Here is a 7,832-nt window from a genome sequence, read left to right as displayed (position 1 = left end):
CGCTTTAACCTCTGAGCCATCAGGGAAGACACCCTTGGGCGCAGCAATCCTTTCTGGCTGTGAATTTTCAGATGACGCCTATTCCAACCCACCCCAAGTGGCCAGCAGCGTTTCAACTTAGATTCTGCTTAGGAAGAACAGTGTTTTGTTTTTTATTTCAAATGCAGGTAGAACAGGGAGGCAAAAATGACCTTTCACGTGAATTTTGCATTAATTCAGAAATACTCTATCCAAATAAAGAGTATTAGGTGACTTATGCGCCCTTTCATCTAAATTATTAAAAGTCCACATATAACAACACGGGATGACCAAAGCAGACAAACACAAGTTTTCTCTTAAGGCAAGGAAATCCTCATTTTCCTGGAGAGTAAAAGAGAATGGGGCGAGTTGGCCTGCTTAACCCTCCTTGCCACCACTGAAAAAATAGAAAAGGATTATGATATAAAATGACCAAGATGCTTGTGGTTATTATTGTACTTCTCCATGTTATTCTTTGATTCGATGCCTTTTAATTAAATTCAAATTGATCAAGCAGTTTCAGCAATGACTTCTCAATACTCATGTGTGATTCTAAGATGCTGGAATCTGGCTAAATTAATACTACACACTTACCTGCCAATAACAACTCCTGGTGAAAAATTGCACATTCTGGAGCCTGGCAAAGCCTGTCCCGCTAAGTGGTGCTGGAAGGACGAAGCTGGGAGCACCTCAGGACAGACCCCAGCTATCTGTGGACTCTGGTGTCACAACACAGTATGCACTGCCTCATGAATCCTATTTTATCCAAGCTGAATCAAAGCATTTTTTAAAAATTTTATGTCCACCTTCCCAACTCCACTCCAAGAAAATAAAATGGATGCAGGCAGTGGCTCATGACTATGAAACCTGGAGAAGGGTGACAGGCCCACAGTCCTAGGAGGCTCGAGTTTATGAGGAGAATCAGGAGGTGAGCGAGCTGTCAATGGGCCGACAAACAAAACCCTTTTCTGGAGAAAAGTGCACTGAACTTTCACCTGTTTCTTGACTATTCTAGCTTAGCATCTGCAGTGAGCAGTGAACAGCACTGTGTCTGCCAGGAAACAGATAAGCTGTGGGTAGACAGACTGAATGGTGGGTGCAAGACAGAAGCCCCAGCCACCTGCCTGCATGGCACAGTGATGGGGAGTGCCCCCGGAGGCCAGGCGCCTGCTCTGCCAGGCTCGGAAGCCAGGGGCCACAGTGGCAGTGGGACGGTGACTGCCCCTTCTTTCCGTGCCTCATCTCCAGAGACACAGCTAAGATGCAAGGAGAGGATGCCTGTCAGGCAGCTGAAACACCTGGAGGAAAACCTGCTGACAGGGTAAGGGGCACTCTTCAGATGGGGTGGCGAGGGGGGCCATGTGAAAGGGGTGTCTGAGGGAAGAGGTGAGAACCGCCGGGGGTTCCAAGCAGAAGGAACACAAGTACATAGGCCTTGAGGATGGAGGGCCTGGGAGACAGTCCACCCGAGGTCTGGAGGTCACAGGAGGGTTCTGGATCACACTGCCAGTGTGGAAGGACCACACCAGCTCCTGGCTGGGGGCAAGAGCAGAGGGCAGGCTTGCTGGCTCTCCTTCTCTGAGCACTCAGGGCTCTGGTCACAGGGGAGGCTGCCCGTTCCCCTCGTCGGGGTGGCCCAGGCCCCGCTGCTCCCTCTCCAGAGTCTCACTGGGAAGGGACCCTTAACCCAGGGAACCATGCAAGCTCGCTACCTGTCAAGAGTCGCCTGAGTCCCGGGAGACACCCTGGCTAGTGAAGGTCATGAAGCGCCAGTTTGGACAACATCCAGGATTCCTTCCCTGGTCTTCATCTAATGTTCACCCTGCAAGCATGCCATGCCCAGGGTGAGTTCCTGAATCAAGCTGCAGTAACTCTCTCTCACCCTTCAAAACCTCTGGGCCCCTCCCTGGAACCTGGGGGTTAGGGGAGGCAGCAGCTGAGGCCGGACGTTGGCTTGTCTTGACTCCTCCCAGCAAGCATCCCCAGAGGTCAGGGACTGTTCCCTCATCCATCCCAGAGCCCAGATGTCTGGCAATTCAGCAAATAGTTGCTGCTGCTGCTGCTGAGGCCAGGATGGCCCATAACTCTTACTGTTTCATCAACTCAAGGGCACACTGGAAACCACACGCCGAATTTGTAAAAAGCAAACAAACTGCAAAGCAATACAGCAGACAAATCAAACATTTAAATATTGAGGCCTAAAACTGACGTCTCTATTTCCTCTTCCCCCCGGCCCAGGGGCCCTGCCAGCGGACAGACAGCACCACCCCCCACCTCCTCGTGGACCACCTCCGCTCCGCCTCTGTCACCTGCAGCGGCTCAGCCAGGGAGGTTCTCAACTTCGCTAAAATGCATATTTTGATTTACTGAAGAAACCTGCGCTGGCCCCAGGCAAATAATAACTGTGTGAGAATATTTCACAGAGCACTTTCCTCCCCCACTGCCTTTAGGGAGAAGACTGCCGTGCTCAAAAACCAGGGGGAGGGAAAATGAAATAAAAAATACATCGAAGTAATGGCCACTAAGTGGGGAAGGGAAGCACATTTCTGAGCCAACTTCCAAACTCCTGTGGCTCTGGCGTGCCTTTGAGACAATCTCACTCTGCTTTCTGTTGCTTAAATAGTAATTATTAAAGGCATCAGTGAAAAATGCCCGCTCCACTGAGGCCACATCCCTGACCGTCCTTCCTTGCCTTGTCAGTGGAGCAGAAGCTAGCTACAATAGAATCCCTTCTCTGGCTCCAAGTTCCACTTCATTTAAGGCCAAAAGAGGGACCACAACCCACCCACAGCCCTGCCAGGAGTAAGGAAGGAGCAGACATGACTGTTCTTGGTGTGGAAGACAATTCCTCTGTAAGGAGACCAGACTTCACATCTCCTGTGGGAAGACTCCAGGCAGGGCGTGGGTTTCTCCCCAGTCTCCTTCCCACCCCTCCTCTGGAGAAGCCTGGGAGAGTTGAATTGCCAGGACCACTTGGACATGACATAAATAGGGAATCCTTCTTCTTAGCATCGACGCTGGAAGGCATCCAGACCCCAGAGTCGTCCTTCTTGGCCGTCCGAAGAGATGGTGGATGAGTCCAAGGGCTCACGCCCCAGAACAGGTGAGGGGCTCCCGCGGCCAGAGCGCAGACACTCGGGTGGGACTTGCAACACCAGGTCCATCTGCATCCCTTGGGGTGCCTGGAGGAGCAGGGAATGTGGAAGCACAGAGCCCTTCCTGAAGGGGAAGGCAGGTGCTCCCACCAGGCAACGATGCGGTTCCATAATCCTGCATGAGCACCTCTGTGTATGAGACCCTGTGTCTGGGCCCAGAACACACGAGTGAGAAATTCAGGTGCCATCCCCAACATGTGCAGACAGACACACTCACAGATTACTAATAAAAAACACATCAAGCCCCACACAAACCTGAAGCTGGGAACAATCCATTCCACGAGGGGATGAGGACAACACGGGAGGGAACTGGAACTGAAACTTACAGGTTCTCCCATCACCAGGTGCAGACAGGGCGGGCAATACTCAGACCAAGTGCTTCAAGGTCATTCTAAGGAACTGGGGCTTTACCCTGCAGACTGGGGGTGACTGAAGGCAGAAGTGGGTTGTAGAGAAAGTGGGTTCAAAGCAGGGATACCCAGGAACAGGTCAAGGGGTCATGGGGGCCCACTCTGGGGCAATGGTGGGAGGGATGGAGAAGACGGAAATGGGGGAGGGACATGGAAAGACTGGCAGAAGCTCCAGGTTTCATCCACTGACTCCAGGGGGCACCCAAGGCACCGAGGAGCAGCAGGCCTGGACCACTGGTCTCGCAGCCAGAAGTAGAACCAGAGGACACCACAGCTGGGAGGGAGGAGCTTGGTTTGGACGGTGAGGGTGAAGAGTTCAGTACACAACATGAAATACAGACTTGAAACTCAGGAGAGGCAGGGCCTGAAGATACAGATATGGCGTCATGAGCGTACACATGGAAACTGAAGCCATTGGAAAAAACAGTTTCTTTCAAGCCAGAGTCCTCTCACAAGAGAAAAGAGGGCCAAGGACACACCCACAGGCCCTGGAATCTCCAAGGGGAGGCAGGAGAAAGGCAGGGTCTGCACAGTGAGCAGCAGAGAGAATGGTGCCCCAGACCAAGAAAGAGGAGGTTTTCCTTTGAGACAGAAAAGGATAATTAACATCAACATTTGCTGCAGAGAAGCCAGGAAGCATGAGGGCTGGAAATTGGCCATGGGATTTGGTCACGAAGCACTCTCAGTGAATCCTAAAATGAGAAGTTTCCAGGGAGTGGGTGGGGAGGCAGAGCCCGACTTCTACGGTCAAGGAGAAGATGGGAAGGGAAGTGGACAGACAGAACTGCAGCAGGAAAGGTTTGAGAGAAACCTTACATAGAGTGAGAATGACAGCACATTTGTGAGTAGTGAGGACAGAGCGATTCAGAGTAGGTACTGAGATATCTTACTAGCTTCTGCTCAGAAGAGAAGCGTGAGCTGCAGGTAGCTCGGGAATTGTCCCAGAGTGTTGATGGCTGAAGCCACACCCACGGACGACATGCTCATGGAGAACGAAAGGAAAGACAAAAGCAAGGACCCTGATGTTTAAGAGGAGCTGGGCAAGAGCTTCTTTTCCAACTCCCATCCCCACATCCAGCTCAATCCATAAGGCTGAAATTCCAACCACATCTGCTTCTAGAAGGGGTTCCCCGATGATTAAGGCACATGGGAAATCTTCGTTTTTTGTTCTTTGCAACACTGAGGCTCTATAAATGGTAAACGGGTAAATGAAGGCAGATCCTATAGGACCCAGGGTCAAAACCATAGGTTACTTACCTCTCCCCTTGATAGTCTGAAGCTTTCAGCCATATGAAATCAATCAATCAGAAGTTGAGCCTTGCTTCGTAACTCCAGTAGAATACTGGATAACATCAACATGTACCAAATAGAAACAACGTGGGTTATGCAAAAGGCACATCATGATAACCAAACAGAACGGCTAAAAAAAAAATCAGGACTCAATAAAATGTTGAGGGAGCTCGTAAAATACTTTCACTAACGTATAATTAACATACAATAAAATGTACAGATCTTAATCTGTTCCTCAAGTTTTAACAACTACCTGTGCTCATGTGATCACAGCCCCAATCCGCATTTAGTTCTTTCTTCTCCACTACCCAGGAAGCTTCCCGGCTCTTCCCAGTCACTTCCCCTCCCTGCCCACTTAACCACCACAGACTGGTTTGTCCTTCTTTCGTTTTCTAGATCCATCCATATCAGCAGTTCATTCTTCTTGTAGCTCAGTGGTATACCATTGCTCAGTGGTAAATAAATAATAATTTATTTACCCCATTTTCAGATGATGGATATGTGAGCTGTTTCCAGTCTGGGGCTTTATATAAACATTCCTCTGCAAGTCCTTTCATGAATGTGTATTTTCTTCTAAGTAGTGGAACTGCTGGATCACAGTGAGATGTTCAGTTTCATAAAAAGCGCCAAACAAGTCTCCAAAGAGGTTGCTGTACCACTGAATGCTTGTAACAGTCCACAATCTCACCGATATTTGATGTTGGTGGTCTTTCTCATCTGAGCCATTCTAATAGGTGGTATCTCATGGTGATTTTAATCTGTATTCCCTGATGAGTGAGATGTCGAGCACCTTTCCATGTGTCTACTCTATTGCCCATTTGAGGATCTTGTGAAGTGCCTACACAAAGAGCATAGGTGTATACATTCTGACAGAGTTGTATAACCACAACCATAATCAAAATATACAGATTTCTGTCATCCCCAAAAGTTCCCATGTGCTCTTCTCAGCCAGCACCCCTCCATGTCCAATCCCCGGCAACCACTGATCTGTTTTCTGAATAGTTCTACCTTTTCCAGAATATCAGGTAGAACTATGTGGAAATAAAAGATTTCCTGTTGAGTCTGGCTTCTTCTCACTACAAAGAATGCTTGTGAGATCTGGCCATGTTGTATCAGTTTCTTTTTATTGCTGACGGTATTCCAAGGAAGATGGTGATTCATTCACCACTTGAATGAATGACATTTGGGTTTGCAGCTACTAGAAATCACGAATAAAGCCACTGTCAACATAACTTCTCATTCTCTTAAGTAAATACCTAGCAGTGGGACTGTTGGGTCATACTGTAAGTACAGATTTAAGATTTTCTTAAACATTTTAAAGCATCTATTCAAATCTCTTGCCCATTTTTAAACTGGGTTGTTTTCATTTTATTGAGTTTTAAGAGTTCTTCACACGTCCTGGATATAAGTCCTTTATTAGACATATGCTTTGCAAAAATTTCCTCTCAGTCTGTGGCTTGTCTTTCCACTTGTCTCAACAGTATCTTTGGAAGAACAGAATTTTAAAATTTTGATGAAGTCTGAAATCCATTTTCTTTCTCTTGCGGATTGTGCTAAGAAATCTTTGCTTGTTCCAAAGTCACTAAAAAAATTTTTTTCCTTCTGGAAGCTTTCAAGTTTTAGAATCTAAACTTAGGCCTATAGTCCATTTTGAGTTCATTTTTATATATGGTCCAAGATAAGGGTTGAGGTTCATGTTTTTTCCATACAATGTTTCGTTGTTCCATTATAATTTGTTGAAAACACCATCCTTTCTCCATTGAACTGCCTTTGCACCTTTGTCGAAAATCAATTGACCATATATGTGTGGGTCTGTTTCTGGACCGTCTATTCTGTCCCATTGATCTGTGTGTCTATCCCTCTACAATACTACACTGTCTTGATTACAGGTGCTTTATAGGAAGTCTTGAAAATCAGGCAATACAATCTTCTAGCTTTGTTCTTTTCAAACTTTATTTGGTTTTTCTAGATCCTTTGTATTTCCATATAAACTTTATAATCAGCTTTTCTGAATTTTGACTGGGATGGCACAGAATTCATAAATCAATTTAAGGAAAAAAACGAATATTAACAGAACTGAATCTCTCAATCCACAGTAGAGCCCACCATTTACGTAAATCTCTCATTTCTCTCAGCAATGTTTTGCAGTTTTCAGTGGAGAAGGCTTATACTCATTTACTTAGTTTTATTCTATGGTGTTTGATGTTTCTGAAACTACTGTAAATGGTACTGATTAAATTTCTTCCTTTTCCCCCTAATATATAAAAATACAATGGACTTTGTATCCTGCAGCCTTGTTGAATCCACTCATTCTTTCTTGTGGCACAAATACATATATTCCCCAGGATTTTTCATAGTCATGTTGTTTGCAAATACAGGTTACATTCTGGAGTTAGATTACTTTGTCTGAAACTACAAAGGATAGGTGCTTTTCAATGATTGGAAAGTGTTCACAATTTCATTAAAAAAAAAAAAAAAAGCTTGGAGAAATTTCACTTAATTTGTGATGGCAAATTTTTACCTCTGAGCTTTATTTCCTTCTCTTGCTAGATTAACGTCCTCTTACAAGTGAGGTGGGGAGGCTGTGTGGCTATGTGGCAGGGGGATGCCATCATTGGGGAGTTTAGGCATTCCTTCCAGACATCACCTCATTCCCCAGTGTGGTATCAATGCCAGCAACAAGCCTGGGGAACACCCACAGCCCAGTCTCAATGCACCTCTACCCTCTATTACCCTCTATTAAATGTTGGATTTCACATGTGATTTTTCAAAGAGCTCTGGGGAGTGGGGCTGTTAATGGCCTTTTTCCCACCAGCACATAAGGCACGTGATAAGGTCTCGATGACAAGTAACAAGTAATCCAATGATAATAAACACACAGTAGAGTTTGAAATGTAAAAACTGGGACTTCCCTGGTGGACCAGTGGTTAAGACTCCACGCTTTCACTGCAGGGTGCAT

The 7,832-nt window shown here is 46.4% G+C and overlaps 1 long non-coding RNA gene across 1 annotated transcript; it reads right to left on the bottom strand.

Annotated features, from left to right (window-relative positions):
* Positions 1 to 2,623: 2,623 nt before the first annotated feature.
* Positions 2,624 to 7,051, bottom strand: LOC120880161. Its single transcript, XR_005724967.1, has 2 exons — positions 4,841 to 7,051; positions 2,624 to 3,322 (listed from the first exon to the last, which is right to left on the bottom strand). It is a non-coding gene; the product is annotated as an uncharacterized LOC120880161 (long non-coding RNA).
* Positions 7,052 to 7,832: the final 781 nt, after the last annotated feature.

This window comes from Oryx dammah, unplaced genomic scaffold, assembly GCF_014754425.2.
Source record: "Oryx dammah isolate SB20612 unplaced genomic scaffold, SCBI_Odam_1.1 HiC_scaffold_21, whole genome shotgun sequence".
Classification (NCBI taxonomy): domain Eukaryota; kingdom Metazoa; phylum Chordata; class Mammalia; order Artiodactyla; family Bovidae; genus Oryx; species Oryx dammah.
This window is presented reverse-complemented; position numbering and strand designations above follow the sequence as displayed.